Genomic DNA, 21,619 nt, shown 5'->3' with positions numbered 1-21,619 from the left:
ACCAATCATCGACACCTTGAAACGCGTAGTCCTAGTGCTGTATCGGATAAATCTTTTTTATTTTATTATTCTATTATTCCACCTCGGTCCTTTTCCATCAATCCAGTTCTTCGATTAAGGACTTTATGACCACGGGTGAAGCGCCTGAAGGAGCACATCTTCTTACCTACTTCTGTGGGATCAATCCTTACAAGGGGGAAGAGAGAATTACTTATAGGGTCAGCACCCAATTATTGGTGCGCTGGGCCTTTAAATCTCAGAGAGAAGCGCACGCTGGGAGTGAGAGAGCGTAGTGGAGCCGGGAATGCAGCGGGGAGCGTGACCGCCGACAGGGAGGCTGCGGGCAGAGCCCGGTAAGGTGACAGCAGTGCCGCCTGTGCCAGAGACAGCATGGGGCAGCGGGGTAGAAGTGTGCCCGTGGCCAGCAAGGCTGGCTGCGGAGCCACTTGTAACACACAGACATCAGAATGAGGGTGGGGAATAGCCGTTATCGTGTAAGATTCCGTCACCCAGATGGTGTCCAACTTGTCCGTTCTAGGAAACCTCTTCAACCAAACTTTGTCGCCAACAAGTCAGGGTCTGGCCACCGCATCGCGGTTGTAGTCATCCTGTTGCCTCTATAGAGCTTCCATTTTTTGTTGACGATCTCTTGGGTCTTGTGAATTTGCCTTTGGTGATCAGGAGATTTGTCAAGGGAGAGTTGTCTGCTGGGTATTGTAGCCCGAAGGTACGGTCCTTAGGCAGCTGTGCATGCCTCCCCACCATCAGGTAGAATGGAGTATACCCAGTGGAACAATGGACGGTGTTGTTGGAGATCTCTACCAACTCAGGTAGTAGTTGAGGCCACTCTTCATGTGGATGAACACTTGATTGATCCTTTCACACAACCCATTTCCTTGGAATAGTTGGGCCTCAAAGGACGGTCCACAGTCAGTTAAGACAGACTCTGGGGGGAGGGGGAGGGAGATTTATCAAAACCTGTCCAGAGAAAAAGTTGCTGAGTTGCTCATAGCATCCAATCAGATCGCTGCTTTCATTTTTCAGAGGCTTTTTCAAAAATGAAAGAAGCAATCTGATTAGTTGCTATGGGCAACTCATCAACTTTCCCTCTGGACATGTTTTGATAAATGTCCCCCAGGGCATCCAAGCATTTGTACCCACTTGGAGTAGAACATTTGTGCGGCTGTCTTGGCCGTGAGATCTTTGAATGGAACAACAACCCCTTTTGAAGTGAAGTGGTCAACCATGGTGAGAGCGTAGGTGTACCCGGATCAAGTAGGAGCCAATTTTATGTGGTCTAGCACGACCAACTGGTTACGTCTGTTGCTATGGATGGGATGGAGGGTCGCCCTCACGTCCTTACGTCCATTCTTGGTAACATTGCAGACAGATCATTCACTGCACCATTTCTCAATATCACTCTGCATCCCAATGCAGTAGAATCTTCTCCAAACTCCAATCTTCTTTTCATCTTATGAACTCCAAAGTGTCCCGACTGATCATGGTAGGGGTTGAGGACCATAGCCGCATCTCTTCTGGGACAAACTATATCCACAAAAAATGTCCCTGGAGGTTACAGGGTAAATCATAAATTCAACAACCTTTGAGGGGTTACCCCCTCGCGGGGAAATAACCCTTCACTAGAACCCCCCTTAAAAACAAATCTTTATTCTTATCTTATTAAAATATTACCTTAATAATAGTATCTTCTATTACTTTAGCACAGAGTACTCTATATGCTCTTTGCTCTTGTCTATCCTTCCACTGTTTAAAACTTAACTACCAGCCCACCCGACGTTTCGGTGATAAATCACCTTTGTCAAGGGTTAGAGGCTAACCCTTGACAAAGGTGATTTGGCTGTCCGGGCATGCTGGGAGTTGTAGTTTTGCAACAGCTGGAGGCACCCTGGTTGGAAAACCCTGGATTAGCATCTAGTAGCACTAAACACATTTCACCCAACCTTAGGGAGCCCTGGCATACTGCAGAAGTCTGAGATAAGTAAACAACCATGCCCGTGATCGCTCAGTAAATCTGCCTTCTTTCCAACTTCTTGGATGCGTTCCACTATATTTTATAATCTGAATCAGGAACTTAATATTTATTGTGGCAAAAACTGTGCTTATTTTGTACATTTGCCAGAGAGAACTTTTGCTCCACTTTCTTAGCTGGGAAATGCCATATGCCAGCTTCACTAGTACCCAAGAAAATGTATTTTATTGTGTAGTTTTTCTTGACTGCAAATTCCAATTCACCATACACAAATTGACATTTACAGTACACATTTTACATTAGTAGTACGTGCCCTATGAAACCTGATATATTCAGCCATATCTATTAACAAATAAATCATACTTGAGGTTCCCAATTGGAGTATTATTAGAGTAACTCTAATATTCCATTACCAATAAAACATGTGAGTACTAACCAAGAAAATATGAATTACTTTAAAGGCCACATTACGAAGATCAGTTCAAAAAATGTTTTCTGGGGCTAGTGGTTTTTATATATTTTTTTAATATTTTTTATTTTTATTATTTGATCATCAGGTGGGTCTATTTGGTCATCACAGAAGTGGTGTTTATCCTGCCACATGGGAGAGAACTGTCAGGTGACTTAACCCCTTAAGGACCAAGCCTATTTTGACCTTAAGGATCAAGCCAGTTTTATTTTTGCATTTTAGTTTTTTTCCTCCTCGTCTTCTAAAAATCATAACTCTTTTATATTTTCATCCACAGACCAGTATAGGGCTTGTTTTTTGTGCAACCAGTTGTCCTGAGTAATGACATCACTCATCTATATATATATATATATATATATATATATGAAAAGAGAAGGCCTGACTCACTGACTCATCAACACCCAGCCTAAACCCTTGAACCTAGAAAGCTGAATTTTTTCACAGGTGTTGTTTTTAAGACGTAGTCAAGGAATAAGAAAGGATTTTAGGGGATAAGATGCCTGATCGCGGGAGTCCCGCCACTGGGGACCCCCGTGATCTTGCACGCGGCTCCCCATTTGTAATCAGTCCCCGGAGTGTGTTCGCTCCGGGTCTGATTACCGGCGACCACAGGGGCCGACGGCGTGTGACGTCACACTCCACCCCTCAATGCAATCCTATGGGAGGGGGCGTGATAGCTGTCACGCCCCCTCCCATAGACTTGCATTGAGGGGCGGAGCGTGAGGTCACATGGGGGCGGAGGCGTGACGTCACACGCCGCTGGCCCCGTGATCGACAGTAATAAGGCAATTTAGGCTGCTTTCACACTATATAATTTCTCAGTTTTAAAGACCCGTTATAATGTTCTGTTAAGGAAACCCTTAAAACCGACCGATAAGCGGTCATTACAAAATCCTGGTCAAGTCTATGGGATTTTGGGATTAGGCGTTATATGACCCGTTAATCCCGTTATGAATAATGGACGTTATTTTGTGACGGGAGAAAATTAGTGCATGTATCGTTTTTATTCATAACGCCATTAACGGGTCATAACGGCTAATCCCAAAATCCCATAGACTTGACTGGGATTTTGTAACAGCTGTATGGGATTTTGTAACGCCCGTTTAACGGACGGTTTTAAGGGTTTCCTTAACGGAACATTATAAAGGGTCTTTAAAACTGAGAATTATATAGAAATTAGAAGGAGAGGAGGAAAAAGTGAAAAAGCATAATTTAAAATCTATGCCTTTAAGGGGTTGAAGTTGATTTTTCACATTACTGTAGACATGAGAATTAGATTTTAGTGTTTGTTTTATGCCACTATTAAAGGTCTATTGTATGGAATTCAATGACAATCTACTATACTTTTCTAAATGGATATAAAAAAAAAAAAAAAAAAAAAGTTTAAGATTTTTACTGCACGTAACCAAGTTGTGGTTCATTGTTTGTGCTTTCTGGGGTGTGATGACTGCTGGAAATACTGGTTACACATCTCAAAATAAGATATAGTGGACTTTGTGCCCCATGGGCTCACGCACTAGTGTTACATCATCAATACCATGCACTATGCACTTACTCAAAAGTAATAAAGGTTATGGCATTAAAAGGTACATTTTTATAGACAAAAAAATTCTATTAATGAGGTTTTCTCAGGAGGCAAAAATGTTACAGAAGTCAGGGTGGTCTAAAAAATTTTTTCAAAAATTAAGCATACTCATCTGCCCAATCCCTCAATCCTGACTTACTGACCTACAGTAAATGCTCACTGTATGTTCCGTATGTATAGACTTTGTACTTTCACATTGCTGTGTACACTATGCATATATTATGTACCTTTGCTATGACATCACTACTTACATTAGTCCTGAATTATGTTGCTGTGATTAGTATGCATTTGCTATGACACCACTTTGGTACTAAGCTATTAACTGTACCATCAATATTGTCCCTGTTTTGTGGCCTCATCCTCCTATGTTATCCCCTATCCTGTTGTCGGGGGATAACTTTTAATCTTGGGATAACCCCCTTCATGAAGCTTTTAATAATGTTCAGAAATGTATAGATACATACACAAAAAGTATAACAATTTGAGAAATATATTACACTGTATTTAATATGTGCTACAAGAGATAGAAATCCTGACTGCAGAGCTGGTCAATGACATCAGGACAGGAAGTTCATGGTCTTCCACCCCAACACCATAACCACAACTTTATCTCAAACATCCTCACTAGTGATAAGCTCTTCAAACTGTTGCAAACATCTCCGAATGGATTAGCTCCATTTTATTTAGCTACTTGATCTGTAGGTTTATGGAGCCTTGCCTCTGTTTTTCATGTACAGGTGAAAATATGAACATGCAGCTACTGATTCAGGTAGCCATCCAGGTGACCAACTGTGTAAACAGATGTTATTTCTGTACAGATATATTATTAATAGGAAACCTGTCATTACCCTAATCCCCCTAGAGAACCACCCTGCCTTAGGATATGTCACATAGGGCTCTATTAGATGTGTGCACTAAATAAGTGCTGATCTTGTAGATCCCAGACCCTATTACAAGGCTCGACAATTGTGTGGGAAAGGCTGCACAAACTATTGCTGGATCCACAATCATGTGGCCTTATGCCTTCATCATTTGTTGGGCACACATCCCCTATTATGTGTTGCTGAAACATATTTCCTGCAGTCCATGTAAATGAAACCTTTCATTGCTTTCAATGAGAATCTGTGCTTTAGTACAAAAAAAGCAGCAGGTACCTAAGTATTTTATTCATGTTTAAAGGAGAAATGCAGCGTAAAACTTTTAACTCTTCCTGATGCAAAAAAAAAGAACTTTAACTCACCTTCCTACGTTCCCCTGTTGCACCGATTTCTGCATCCCATTCCTCTGGTGCTGCTCGGCTCCCTGCTTCTTAGGCTCAAAACGTCACACTGCGGTCAGCATATAGCCGGCCGCAGCGATGTTCCGTCTCAGCTGGTGATAGGCTGAGCGCACTGTCATGTAATGAGCCCAGGCAGCAGGAAGAAGGTGGGGCCCGAGCTCCTTAAATGACAGTGTGCTCAGCCTATCACCAGCCAAGGCGGGACATTGCTGCGGCCGGCTATACGCTGACCGCAGTGTGACGTTCCGAGCCTAAGAAGCAGGGAGCCGTGCAGCGCTGGAGGAATGGGACACTGATATCGGCGCAACAGGGGGAACATAGGAAGGTGAGTTAAAGTTAGTTTTTTTAGTTCTTGCATCCCACGCACAGGAGGAGTTAAAAGTTTTGCGCTGCTTTTCTCCTTTAAGGGTTCACACAGCATTTTTATCTCAGTTTTATTGTTTTTGTTACAGTAAATTTAATTTTGTTGTATGTAATAAAAAAAAAGTCAAGCACACTATTGTGAATGCCTAAAAACTTATATGTTACAGTCCTTTTTTTTGTATTTATAGTGAGAAACAGATGGCATACAGCAGCATCTGATTTTAGCATCTAAATGTATTTATTTATTTTTTCCTAAAATATTTATACATTAAATGAAAACAAAAACACAGTGTGAACAAACCCTAATTGTGATGGTACCAATTTAAACTTTGTAAAAAATTTTGTTTGCGTGTTTTCTTGGTCACACCTAGAGCATGCTGCATTTTGATAAAAAAAAGAAAACGAACAAAAAACCCTAACATGTTGAATGTAGAATTTTCAATACAGACTCAGAGTATGTTCACACTTTGCAATTTCTGTGTGCGGAATTGCGTCCCTTCGTTTAAAAGGAAAGTGGCACTACATATACTGCCCTGCCACTTTTACTGCTAAAACATATAGTGACACCTTTGTAATGTAGATGTGTTAACAGTTTATTGTTTCAGTCGTGGTGGTCGCCCAGGCCACACTCCTCCTGTAGCCCCACCAGACCATCAAACTTGAGACGCCTCTCAGCAGTGAAGCCATGTCACAGACCCACCGAGATACAGCACATGAGCAAACTCTCTCGCATTGGCCTTGGCTGCAAATGACTGCTGAGATGTGGCTGGGGCTCGGTGGACCAGCAAGGCTACAGGAGGAGACTAGAGTGGTCCGGGTGACCGCCCTCACTGCACTAAGGATCTGTAAGTGGTATTGGAAATTATTTTTGAGAAAAGTTGACACTTTGGTTCTTTGGGAGAAAGCGATATATATGAAGAGAAATTGTATTCAAAAATTTGAATTGATATGGAAAAAATGGATTGAAAGAGATTGACCTATGAAGAGGTTGGTGGCCAAATGTATATACTCTCTGGTCTTCTCCTTCGGGAGAGGATGTTGGTTAGTTAACTCCCTCTTCTCCCCCCCCCCCTTTTTTTTCTCCATCTGAGGTGACACTAAAGGGGACAGATGAGTAACCTACATAGTAGGGGTAGGATAAGGGGGGTAGGGGTATGGAGTAGGAAGGGTAAAAATCTAAGAAAATGTATATAAATATTGCTATGTTCTGTAATTAATGCTTATTTGGGAATAAAAAGGATTTAAAATTAAACAAAAGGATCTGTGAGTGCATTTACATTACAAAGGTTTGTGTTTTAGCAATGGAAGTGCCAAGGCAAATGCAATGATACTGGCTGGCATTTATCATTGTGTTTACCCTTTTTTTTCTGTCTATATTTGGTGCTATTTTCAAGCGTCCTTTTTTTTGCGCCTTTTGGTTTACACATTTCTGCTGGCAGTAGGCATGATATGGACGGGCTTTATGAACTGCGCCTTCAGGGCCAGTTTTATACTAAGGATGGCCCTGGGCAAAAATGGGGCCCCAAGATTGCTTGACCAAAGATCACTATTTTGCGCTCCCTGAATTGTGCTGCATCTCGGCTAATGTGAGTAAATGAGATTGCACTGCAAACCCCAAATGGCTGTGACTACAACATGGCAAACGTAATAATTCCATCCAGAATGAATTTGTGGCTGTGGTAATTTGGGGGTCGCAATGTGACCCCATTTAGTGCAGATCAGCTCAGCTCCCCCCATTGCAAGAACGAAGTGCAAAGACAGCTGTGGAGCCACAGCAAGGACACATGTAGAGAAATCCAGCGCAAAACAGCATCATAAAATGTATGGTCACAGGAAACCACAGGGTCACAGAAAGCCATACATTTTATAATGCTGTTTTAAGGGTTTAATAAACCACCTAAAGAGCAAGAACTGATTTGTGCTGGATTTCTCTTTGTGTGACCACATTTACTTACATTAGCTGAGATTCAGCACGATTCAAGGAGAACAACATGGCGATCTTTGACTGTGCAACCCATTTTTGCCATGTAGCCCTAACCTAATACTGTCCCCTTGTTCTTGTAAAAGTCATTGCACACAGATAAACAGTGATCTTCCCAATGCTACTGTAGGGAACAGCTCACACGGTGAGGTCGGCAATGACAGTATTCAAACAGGCAGCATCCAAGAGGATGTTTATTTAAATGACTTTAGGCACAAAGCATAGTGCAAACAAAACCTAAGCCTGACCGGCTATAACTAAACATCAGGATACCTCACTATTCTACTGTAGGCCTAATGTCTGGCCCTAAGCAAAATCACAAATTGTCCATAGAGGAAGGTTCAGACCTAGTGGTTTGAGCTGCAGTGCTGGATGTGGCTGCTTCTCATCTCAGTCTCTCAAACCCCAACAGCCCTTTGTTCCTCCCCAGCCCTTTGGCTTTCTCCCCAGCAATCAACACAGGAAGCCTCACCGGAAAACACTTGGGAGTAGGGAAACCCCATAGTGGACTAGGGGTGTGGACTGGAGCACTCCCACTTCCAACCTGTCCTGCAATCCAGGAAATCCCGCCCAAGTAACTTAAACAAAAGAGCCCTAGCAGATTATGCTCTGCTAAAGCAGAATATAACCTTCTGGATTTCCTTTATCATGCCTGGCTGAGGAAACCAGGTGAGATGTACACCCCATCCACCACTTTCCCATACACTTTACCACACTACCTATCAGTAATAACGCCCACATATACTATAAGGCTATGTTCACATGACGGCATGTCCACATGGGGACTGGTGACACCGGCATAATATGCCGGCGCTAGGACTGTACAGGAATGCGCCGTCTCATAGACAGCTACAGTGGGGATCAAAAGTTTGGGCACCCCAAGTAAAAATTTGTATTAATGTGCATAAAGAAGCCAAGGAAAGATGGAAAAATCTCCAAAAGGCATCAAATTACAGATTAGACATTCTTATAATGTCCACCCCCCTGTCACCCATGTCCACCCTCCTGTCACCCATGTCCACCCCCCTGTCACCCATGTCCACCCCCTCATCATCCATGTCCACCCCCTCATCACCCATGTCCACCCTCCCCCTGTCACTCATGTCCACCCTTCTGTCATCCATGTCCGCTTTGTCCACCTTCCTGTCCATCCCTGTCACCCATGTCCACCCTCCTGTCATCCCGTCACCCATGTCCACCCCGCTATCATCCATGTCTACCCTCCTATCATCCCTGTCACCCATGTCCACCCTCCTGTCATCCCTGTCACCCATGTCCACCCCCCTGTCACCCATGTCCACTCTCCTATCATCCCTGTCACCCATGTCCACCCCCCCTGTCACCCATGTCCACCCTCCTATCATCCCTGTCATCCATGTCCACCCTCCCCCCCGTCACTCATGTCTGCCATCCGGTCATCCATGTCCGCCTCCCTGTCCATCCCTGTCACCCATGTCCACCCCCCTGTCACCCATGTCCACCCCCATCACCCATGTCCACCCTCCCCCTGTCACTCATGTCCACCCTCCTGTCATCCATGTCCGCATTGTCCACCTCCCTGTCCATCCCTGTCACCCATGTCCACCCTCCTGTCATCCGTCACCCATGTCCACCTTCCCCCCGTCACTCATGTCTGCCCTCCTGTCATCCATGTCCACCCCCCATCACCCATGTACACTCCTCTACACCCCTCTGTCACCCATGTACACTCCTCTACACCCCTCTGTCACCCATGTACACTCCTCTACACCCCTCTGTCACCCATGTACACTCCTCTACACCCCTCTGTCACCCATGTACACTCCTCTACACCCCTCTGTCACCCATGTAAAAAAAATGTGCAGAGCCTTATAGGTTTGTTTTGCAGGTTTAACGGTGAAGAATTGTGGCTGGAAAAAAATCATCATGATGGCCCAGACCGCATGGAGAGGAGAAGGGAACAACGCTGATTAGAGAAGGCGTCATTTGTGAGTAGCTGTATAAAGCTGCATTGTAATCTACATATTGACTGATAAATATAGTACATTATTGCGGTTGTTTTTCCTTTTTTTTGCTCGTCAATCTCGATAGGGGTGCCCAGCGGAATTTTTTTTTTCGAGGGGTGCCCCGAGTCGAAAAAGTTTGGGAAACACTGCTATAAGGTTAGGGTCACAAATAACAGATCCGCAGCGTATTTAACGCTGTGGATCCGCCAGTGACCCCACCCATTTTATGCCTCCAGCTGTTGTCACCCCCTCTTCCCCTGCCCTGCACGCAGCAGCAATCCACAGCTATGAGGAGCCACATGGGCTGCCTATGGGCTATCTGCAGCCCAGACAGATTTAGGGCTATACTAACACTACTGTATTTTGCCTCGATTTTACAGCGATTTTGCTCAAAATGCAGTATTGTTTGTAATGCTCTAATGCTTTTCAGGGGCCCTCTTTTGGATGGAGGCCCCGGGCAACTGCCCAATTTGCCTCGCCCTAACACCGGCCCTGTGCACCTTTTTATGAAAAGGCGCAAAAAAAAAAAGGCACAAAGCCACCAAAAAGTCTCTAAACTACACCAGCCCAGACTAAGCTTAGCTTTTTGGTGTATGTGAAGGGTGAAATTCCAGAAAATGTGCACCTGCACAAAATATATTAAATTCCCTGCGACCATTTAATAAATTTGGCGCACCTACACATTACCAGCACACAAAAAAAAGTTGTAGAAAAATGCTTCACTTACACCTACAATGATGAACGCCCCCCCACTGTCCCTTTATTTGGTGCTTATTTTCGCGGCACATTGCTATGGAAGTAAGCACCAATTTCACATAATTTCCGCTTCATTTACCATGGAAAATTTCCTTGCTTACTTCCGTTGTGTGAACATACACTTAAAGTAACATCTAGAAATAAAATAAAACAACATAGATAACTGCGCTTTTCAATACAACTGTAGCAAGCGTATACCTTAAGTACACACTTATTATATGTTAATTACAATATATATCAGTATTGGGACTCTCGTAATCATTACATTCAGGTGTTTTTATTCAATCCCAGGCATGGATCCAGCAGCTACCAGTGCAGTCATCTTTACAAACATTTGGAAAAGAATGGGTTGTTCTTAAAAGCTCACTGAATTCCAGCACATACTGTAATAGGAGCCACCTCTGCAACAAGTCAGTTCATGACATTCCTTCCCTCTTAGATCCCCCAAGATCAATTGTGAGTGTATTATAGAAAAGTAGAGGCAATTAGGAACCAGAGCAACTCAGCCATGAAGGGGAGATCACATAAAGTTACAGTGCTGAGGTGTATAGTACATACAAGTAACCAACGCTCTGCTGACTCAATATCTGCATCTCCAAACCTTGTCTGGCATGGCTTCATGACATGGGTTTCTATGGCTGAGCAGCTGTCCACAAGCCTTACATCACCATGGCAGAGGCTAAGGCTACAGTGGGGATCAAAAGTTTGGGCACCCCAAGTAAAAATTTGTATTAATGTGCATAAAGAAGCCAAGGAAAGATGGAAAAAATCTCCAAAAGGCATCAAATTACAGATTAGACATTCTTATAATATGTCAACAAAAGATAGATTTTATTTCCACCATTTACACTTTCAAAATAACAGAAAACAAAAAAATGGCATCTGCAAAAGTTTGGGCACCCTGCAGAGTTAATATCTTATACTGCCCCCTTTGGCAAGTATCACAGCTTGTAAACGCTTTTTGTAGCCAGCCAAGAGTCTTTTAATTCTTGTTTGAGGTATCTTTGCCCATTCTTCCTTACAAAAGTCTTCCAGTTCTTTGAGATTTCTGGGCTGTCTGTCACGCACTACTCTTTTAAGGTCTATCCATAAATTTTGAATTATGTTGAGGTCAGGAGATTGTGAAGGCCATGGCAAAACCTTCAGTTTACGCCTCTTGATGTAATCCCCCGTGGATTTCGAGGTGTGTTTAGGATCATTATTCATTTGTAGAAGCCATCCCCTCTTTAACTTCAGCTTTTTCACAGATGGCATCAAGTTAGCATCCAAAATTTGCTGAAATGTTATTGAATCCATTTTTCTTTCTACTCATGAGATGTTCCCTGTGCCACTGGCTGCAATACAACCCCAAAGCATGATTGATCCACCCCCATGCTTAACAGTTGGACAGAGGTTCTTTTCATTAGATTCTGTTCCCCTTCTTCTCCAAACGTACCTTTGCTCATTCCGGCCAAAAAGTTCAATTTTAACCTCATCGGTCCACAGAACATGTTTCCAAAATGCATCAGGCTTGTCTATATGTTCATTTGCAAAGTTCAAATGCTGATTTTTGTGGTGAGGATGTAGAAGAGGCTTTCTTCTGATGACTCTTCCATGAAGACCATATTTGTACAAGTATCTCTTTATAGTGGAATAGTGTACCACAACTCCAGTATCTGCCAGATCTTTCTGGAGGGATTGTGCAGTCAAACGTGGGTTTTGAATTGTTTTTCTCACAATCCTGCAAGCTATTCTGTCTGATATTTTTCCTGGTCTTCCAGATCTTGCTTTAACTTCCACTTTTCCTGATGACTGCCATTTCTTAATTACATTCCGAACAGAGGATATTGACATCTGAAAATGTTTTGCTATCTTCTTATAGCCTTCTCCAGCTTTGTGAGCATCAACTATTTTCGTTTTCAGATTTCTAGACAACTGCTTAGAAGAACCCATGAAGCTGATTGTTGGGGCAAGGTTAGAGGAGTCTGGGCATTTAAAACCTTTGAGATTGACATCACCTGGTCTTCCCAGATGATGACTGAGAACAATTCATGACACTGGCAGGTCTCAACTTTGCAAAGGGGCAGTGCATGCTGTAAATTCTGCAGGGTGCCCAAACTTTTGCAGACGCCATTTTTTTGTTTTCTGTTATTTTGAAAGTGTAAATGATGGAAATAAAATCTAACTTTTGTTGACATATTATAATAATGTCTAATCTGTAATTTGATGCCTTTTGGAGATTTTCCATCTTTCTTTTGCTTCTTTATGCACATTAATACAAATTTTTACCTGGGGTGCCCAAACTTTTGATCCCCACTGTATGAATAAATGCACATAGAATGTGTGAGTTTTAGTTATAGTTACATAGTTACATAGTTAGTATGGTTGAAAAAAGACATACGTCCATCAAGTCCAACCAGGGGATTGAAGGGAAGGATGTAAGGGGATAAGGGAAAGGGATGTAGTTTTATAATTCTGCATAAGCATTAATGTTATTTTGTTCCAGGAATGTATCTAACCCTGCTTTAAAGCTGTTAATTGTTCCTGCTGTGACCAGTTCCTGAGGTAGACCGTTCCATAAATTCACAGTCCTCACGGTAAAGAAGGCGTGCCGCCCCTTTAGACTAAACCTTTTCTTCTCCAGACGGAAGGAGTGCCCCCTCGTCCTTTGGGGGGGTTTAACCTGGAACAGTTTTTCTCCATATTTTTTGTATGGGCCATTTATATACTTATATACGTTTATCATATCCCCCCTTAAACGTCTCTTCTCAAGACTAAACAATTGTAACTCCTTTAATCGCTCCTCATAGCTAAGATGTTCCATGCCCCATATTAGTTTAGTCGCGCGTCTCTGCACCCTTTCCAACTCCGCAGTGTCCCTTTTATGAACAGGCGACCAAAACTGAACAGCATATTCCAGGTGAGGCCGTACCAATGCTTTATAAAGGGGGAGTATTATGTCCCTGCCCCTCGAGTCCATGCCTCTTTTTATACATGACAATATCCTGCCGGCTTTGGAAGCAGCAGCCTGACATTGCATGCTATTTTGTAGTCTGTGATCTACAAGTACACCCAGATCCTTCTCTACCAGTGACTCTGCCAGTTTAATCCCCCCTAAGACATACGACGCATGCAGGTTATTAGTACCCAGATGCATAACTTTACTTTTATCCACATTGAACCTCATTTGCCAAGTGGATGCCCAGACACTTAGTCTATCCAAGTCATCTTGTAACTTATGCACATCCTCTATAGACTGTACCGTGCTACAAAGCTTGGTGTCATCTGCAAAGATAGAAACAGAGCTGTTAATACCATCCTCTATATCATTGATAAATAAATTAAACAGCAGCGGGCCCAGTACTGAACCTTGGGGTACACCACTAATAACCGGGGACCAATCAGAGTACGAATCATTTACCACCACTCTCTGGGTACGATCCATGAGCCAGTGTTCAATCCAGTTACAAACTAAAGTTTCCAAGCCCAAGGACCTTAACTTACCTGTCAGATGTCTGTGAGGGACAGTATCAAACGCTTTGGCAAAATCCAGAAACACTATATCCACAGCCATTCCTCTGTCAAGGCTTCTACTCACCTCTTCATAAAAGCAAATTAGATTGGTTTGACAACTTCTATCCTTAGTAAACCCATGCTGGCTATCACTTATAATACTATTATCCCCTATGTATTCCTGTATGTAATCCCTTATAAGTCCTTCAAACAATTTACCCACAATGCACGTTAGACTTACCGGTCTATAATTGCCTGGCGAAGACCTAGAGCCCTTCTTGAAGATTGGTACCACATTAGCCTTGCGCCAGTCCCTTGGCACAATACCAGACACCAGAGAATCTCTAAATATCATGAACAAGGGTACAGATATTACTGAACTTACCTCTCTAAGAACTCTTGGGTGTAGTCCATCCGGCCCTGGAGATTTGCTTACATTTACTTTACTTAACTTACCTTGTACCATCTCTACATTAAGCCAGTTCAATACATTATATGATGTGTTACCAGCACTGACCTGACCAATGTCAGCTCCTTCTTCCATAGTATATACAGAACTAAAGAACCCATTCAGTAGCTCCGCCTTCTCTTGATCGCCCGTGACAACCTCCCCATTATCATTATTAAGGGGTCCTACATGCTCTGTCCTTGGTTTTTTTGTATTTATATATCTAAAAAAATATTTAGGATTAGTTTTGCTTTCTTCGGCCACCTGTCTCTCATTTTGAATTTTTGCTGTTTTTATTACATTTTTACAGATTTTATTAAGCTCCTTGTACTGTTTAAATGTTATAGCTGACCCATCAGATTTGTATTTTTTGAAGGCTATTTTTTTGTTGTTTATTGCTCTTTTAACCTCATTTGTCAGCCATGTAGGATTTAGTTTTAATCGTTTATATTTGTTCCCCTTTGGTATATATTTAGCTGTATAGTTATTTAGAGTTGATTTAAAGATGTCCCATTTACCTTCTGCATCAGCATTTGAGAACACCTCCCCCCAGTCTATGTCCTGTAGTGCAGCCCTCAGCCCAGGGAAATTTGCCTTTTTAAAGTTATATGTTTTTGCTTTCCCCGTCTGTCTTTGTTTTCTACATTTTAAGTCAAAAGTAACTATATTGTGGTCGCTATTACCAAGGTTTTCCCTCACAGTTACATTACCAACCAGCTCTGCGTTGTTGGAAATGATCAGATCCAACAAGGCATCACTTCTTGTTGGGTCCTCCACAAACTGGCCCATAAAATTATCCTGCAATAAATTTAGGAATTTTCTCCCCTTTGTAGTTTTAGCCAACCCCCGGCCCCAATCTATATCTGGATAGTTAAAATCTCCCATTATTACCACTGTACCTGCCCGGGCGGCCCTCTCTATTTGTTTATACAGCCGACCTTCTATCTCTTCAGTGATATTAGGGGGTCTGTAGATTACACCAAATATTATTTTTTCAGTATTTCCCTCCTTTTGTAATTCTACCCACAGTGATTCCACCTCCTCAGAATCATCACACACTATGGCATCGTTCACATTGACTTTCATACCACTTCTTACATACAGACAGACTCCACCACCTTTTCTGTTCATTCTATCCTTGCGAAACAATGTAAACCCCTGCAGATTAACAGCCCAGTCATGCGAGGAGTCCAGCCATGTCTCAGTGACCCCAACTATATCAATATGTTCCTCCAGTATCAAGGCCTCAAGCTCCCCCATTTTATTTGCTAGGCTTCTGGCATTTGTGAACATACACTTTACATTTCCATTAAGTTTTACACATATAGTCTCACTAATGGGATTTTCAGAGTTATTGGGGTTAATGTCATTTTTTGAGTTATAAGGGCTAATTGTACTATTTAAGTTATTGGGGCTAATGGGATTTTTTGAGTTATTGGGTCTAACGTTATTATTTAAGTTATTGGGGCTAATGGGATTTTTTGCGTTATTGCGTCTAACGTTGTTATTTAAGTTATTGGGGCTAATGGGATTTTTTGAGTTAATGGGGCTTATTGTAGTTATTGAGTTATTGGGGCTAATGGAATTTTTTGAATTATTGGGATTACAATTTTTCGGGCTACATTTATTTTTACAGCTGGTTTGTAACGCATGAATCTCCTTATCCACTGTTCTTAACCTCCCCCCACAGGACTCCTCTCCACCCGCCATTATGTCCTGACCCCTCTCTAACCTATCCATCCCACTGTCTGCTTTCTTTGCTTTATTATCCTCCCCCCACTCACCTAGTTTAAATACTCAGCCACCCCTTCCAGGATTCTCTCCCCCAGCACAGCAGACCCCCTTCCATTCAGGTGCAAATTATCCGTAGAATAGAGTTTGTACCCCAATGAAAAGTCAGCCCAGTGCTCTAAAAACCCAAACCCTTCCCCCTCACACCACGACTTAAGCCATGCATTTAACTCCCTAAGCTCCCGCTGTCTTTCCTGCGATGCGCATGGCACAGGAAGTATTCCAGAGAACACAACCTTAGAGGTCCTTCCCTTCAGCTTGGCACCTAGTTCCTTGTAATTATTCTTCAAGGACCTCCACCTACCATGTATTCTGTCGTTGGTTCCCACATGGACCACGACAGCTGGGTCATCCCCAGCCCCCCCTAGTAATTTGTCCACCCTTTCCACCACATGCCGAACCCTGGCACCAGGGAGACAGCAAACCATTCGGTTGAGGTGGTCTTGGCGACAAATTATTCTATCCGTCTTCCTGATTATAGAGTCCCCTACCACAACTAACTGTCTTGGCCTACCTGCGTTACCATCCCCCACACTACTAGTTGAGCTGTTCCCCCGGCTGTTAGGGAGACCAGTATCCACTAGGGTTGCCATCTCTGATACTGAGGCCCTCGCATCATCGCCCAACTTGGCAATTTTACTTGGGAGATCAGAAGCAGAAGTGACCTTCCTTTTCCTTGCCCCCTTTCCAGTCCCTCTAACTACATTAACCCAGCTCCCTACTTGGGCCTCCTGGCTAGTTTCTCCAACCTCCATTTCTACCCCACTAACTGCTTGCTCTGTAAGATTGTCAATCGCCCTCAATGTTGCATTTTGCTCCTCTAGATCTCTAATACGAGCTTCCAGGTGGGCAACATGCTCACATTTGTCACAGCGGTATTCACCCTGAAGCTGCTGCTCCAGAGATGTATACATGTGGCACAATGTGCACTGAAGAAAACCTCCAATCCTGCTGTCCATATCCTTGGTGACAAACAGCTGTTATTAACTATTAAGAAAAACTACTGTTATCAAGAGAGTGTAATACTTACAGTTACAGTGGGTCCTGCTTACAACTCCTGCTTTTTAAACTTCTCAAATGTAACACTTAATAATACAACACTTTAGAATACAGTCCCAGCTTCAGCTAGACTCAGTCAGAGCAGTCAGAGTTATGTTTTGTTAATAGTAAAGCACAACAATGGATTTTGAAGATTGATATAGTTAATATTCCCTTAGAAGACTCTGTTCATGCCAAAATCTATATTTGTATGTGCTATCAATTTCAAATCTATAATAAACTTTATTTTGGAACACTTTACAGCAAGCAATGTGTCTAATAAGTGGTAAATAGGAAACAGTGATTATCATCAGAAGGCAATGCGGCATCCGTTGTTGCAGTCTGGAGGCTCCCAGAATAGCTCCAGAACAGAGCTTAATATTTCATGCATTTTATATTATTGAAATTCTCACTTGGGCCTTAGGAGTAAGAATTAACCCTATCAATGCTGGTGCATATTTTTTTTACCAACACAAACACTGCATTTTAAGTAATGCATTGCGAAGATTTTCCCTATACTAAAATGAGTTATATTGCTATTGCAGAAAGTGATGCCGTTCACGACTACACCAGTAGTAAGAATGTAGGATTGACTATGACAGAACTATTCTATTCTTTTAGGAGAACAATTGACAATTTCCATAAATCTAGTCACCAAAGCATGGGGAGCTAAACATGTAAATGGTCACATGATGGTGACATCATCAAAGGTCCTTCACCTGCACCATCTAGTGGGCCAGTTTGGGGAGGAGTTGGAGGGAGGGGTAAGCACAATTCTAGGGTAGGTTGTGCAGGACTCGAGCCCTGGATAGTCATGGAGGTGCGTGCAGTGCTGCGCTGTCTTCTCCATCCGGCCGTCAGGAGCAGCACTGTCACATCACCTACACAGTAATTATTACTGTGCATGTGATAATTATTACTATGTATGCCTACCTACACACGGTCCCGGATCTGATGGGACATTCCCGCTTTTGGGGTGATGTCCCGGTGTCCCAGAATGACCCCCACATGTCCTGCATTTAACTGTAAATGCCTCCTAATGAAGCATCTACAGCTAAATGCGGTGCTCAGTGGGAAGTTTGATAGGGTGAAGAGCCACTGGCTCCTCACCCTGTAAGTCACTCTTGGGCCCGCCACTATAGTTAGCCAGCTCGTTCTTCCTCTGTGCTCCAGCTCACGTGTAAAATCATCAGACACCGGAGGAAGAGGAAAGAAGAGAAGAGGCAGTGCAGAGTAAGCTGATAGGAAGAAGACAGAAGAGCCACAGGAGGAAAGTATGCAGGGCGGGGCGGGGGACTCCTGCTGCCTGATAGGGGGGACTCCTACTGCCTGATAAGGGGGACTATGGCTGCCTAGTATTGGGGGACACTGCTGCCTAGTGTGGGGGTACTGCCACTGCTTAGTATGGGGGAATTGCCGCTGCCTACTATGGGGGAACTGCTACCTACTATGGGGGGAATCTGCTGCCTACTATGGGGGTACTGCTGCCTACTATGGGGGTACTGCCGTCTGCCATGGGGGGAATATGGGGGGGGGGGGTAATCTGCTGCCTACTATGGGAGGGAATCTGCCGCCTACTATGAAGGGGATTCTGCTGCCAACATTATGTGTGGGACATCTGCTGTTAACCTAATGTGGGGGTCTTCTTCTGCCTACCAAATGTGGGGACAGCTGCCTACCTAATGTGGGGAACATTTGGGGCATTATAGTTATTGGAAAAGTAAGGAGCCTAAAATGTTTTTCCCACATGTTCTCCAGAGAGTTGTAGCGGGAAGAAATCATCATGGCGGTCAGAGATGGAGAGGAAAAAGGAAAGTGACCGACTCCAACCAGAGAAGACATCACCTGACCTGATATAACTGTATGTAATCTCTTATAAGGTCTGTACTGGTAATTATTGGGGGTGTTGTCAGTCTGTCAGTAGAGAAGGTCCTCCTAAACTTAGGTGACAGACTGACAACATTATTGCTGTTAAGAAGTATTCCCATTCTGCAGGTGCAGGCGTTGTTAGGGCATGACTGAGGGCGAGGTAAAGGGGCGTGACTGTGAGTGTGTTTAGGGACATAGCTTGTCCCTCTTTACTCTTAGCAAAAGTTGGGAGGTATGTGTATGTGATGAGACAGAGCTGCTTCTGTTGGCCAGATAGAGGGGCCAGCGCAGCGCTGCCGGCGGGGCCTATTTTGCCTATGGCTATAGCCACTCCTGATTTTGGGTCCATGGCCAGGAAACTCCCCAGATCTTAATGATATACTCCAAGCACAAGAATCGGTTGTCATCAGTCAGGATTTTCCCAGAAGCTGATATCCAGCATTGCAGAGTGAATTGCAGAAGTCTAAAGAAGGGTCAACACTGTACACAGTCTTTGCATAATCTTGATGTATTTGTCCATAAAAACCTATAAAATGCTAATACCTGTAACAATAACCATAGAAACATCTGCCTAAAATATCTAAAATCACTGAAGCAGCAAACTGTGTGAAAACCAAAATTTGTTAAATCTCAAAACTTCTGGCCACGACTGTACAACAGATTCACTGATAACTGCATGCTGCACCTGGACTTCCTGCAGTTGTCATAAACAAGAGCACTAGCCGTGGCTGGTAGCGTGGCATGTAACAGCCTCGAGATAAAACCCTTTTTGTTGTTATGCAAATGAGACTCCAAAGCCCATGGGGTCTTCCCCAGCACTACAAGAGCTCAAGCAAGTCCAGCCCATGTCTTCTTTACTATCGCCCCCTGGCCTGCTTGCATCCGTTTACCTCGTTTAACTGACAGCTACTACATAGAGAGGACATTATCTGGACTTTCCTGGTCTCTTGCCATGTCGGTTAATAGTTAATGCCCCCTGGGCTTTTGAGCCTCATTTGTATTAAGTCTGGACACATAAGTAAAATGCATATTTTTTTTTTAAAAATGTCAACATTTTATTTTGATTAATTTTATAACATCTTCAATGTGATTTCCATTTGTAATGAAAAGTTCCACGCGCTTTGCAAAATGTAAACAAATCCAATGCAGTAATTTCACATCTCTATCAGTTTGAGCACATTTATTCATGATGCGTTCCCTCCACATGACCACGTCTTCCAATCCAGTTACAGAAATCGTTATTTATTGAAAATATAAATTTAGCTGATGTGTCCAGACTATAGGGACAGCTGGGGAGATTCATCATGACCCATACTAAGGAAAAGTTGACCAGTTGCCCATAGCAACCAATCAGATTGCTTCTTTTATTTTTCAGAAGCCTTTGCAAAAATGAAAGAAGCAATGTGATATGTTGCTATGGGCAACTGGTCAACGTGTCCTCTGCACATGCTTTGATGAATCTTCCCCAGCCTGTATATTAACAAAAATGCTTATAGCTCAGTGCTGAAATGAAATGGGGATCAAAATGGTATGCTTGTAATTCTGATGACTAGTCCTATCTAGCCATTGGCTTATCTACAACAATATTTTCCGGCTGACATGTCCCCTTCAAGCTACAGCCACACAATGTGGAAATGCATACAGTGTGCCACCCAGCTTTCCCAGTCTCCTGAAGCCCCATAGGCTGCTCGTCCTCCCTGCACACCTCACTGTAGCAGCTTTGCCATGCCCTCTCCCTGTCCCCACACTGATGTCTTTTCTCAGCTCACAATAAATATTCTCTCCCTCGATCCCTCTCCCATCCTCCACACTAAGACTATGTTCACACAACGGAATCTCATAATATGCCGGTGCTAGAACCGCACAGGAATGTGCTGTCTCATAGATGGCTATGTATTTTGTGCAGACTCTGAACAAAGAATGAACGTGTTCATTCTTTGTGCAGACCCGGAGAATGGAATTTCCGTGCCTGAAATATCTGGCATGGAAGTTCCGCCGTGTGAACAGCGGAATTCGGCCCTGAAATTCTGACATGAACATGGCCTTGTTATTTTCTACACCTGCCTGCTGGACAGCTGAATCATACTTTACCATGACATTGGTCCAGGATGTTTAAAGGAAAATGGTAACCCGCACTATAACCTGATACACCGGGTTATAGTGCAGGTGAACAGGAGACCGATGTGGGGTCTCGGACTGCTATACCTACCTGCAGTCTGGAGCCCCGATCCTCCAAAGATCCCCCTCTTCCAGCGCTGACTTGCACTTTGAGGCGGGCCCGCCTGCTAGATTTAAATATTCATAAGCGCCGGTCACGTGAGCGCTCACTAGGCACGAGTGCTCACATGACTAGCGCTTATGAATATTTAAATTCAGCAGGCAGGCCCACCCCAAAGCGCAAGTCAGCGATGGAAGAGGGGGATCTTTGGAGGATCGGGGCTCCAGACTGCAGGTAGGTATAGCAGTCCGAGACCCCACATCCGTCTCCTGTTCACCCGCACTATAACCCAGTGTATCGGGTTATAGTGTGGGTGACCATTTTCCTTTGAAACTCCATCTCCTTTTGTAGGATG

Source organism: Hyla sarda, chromosome 4 (assembly GCF_029499605.1).
Source record: "Hyla sarda isolate aHylSar1 chromosome 4, aHylSar1.hap1, whole genome shotgun sequence".
NCBI lineage: Eukaryota > Metazoa > Chordata > Amphibia > Anura > Hylidae > Hyla > Hyla sarda.
The sequence above is the reverse complement of the archived record's forward strand: the minus strand, read 5'-3'. Positions refer to the sequence as shown.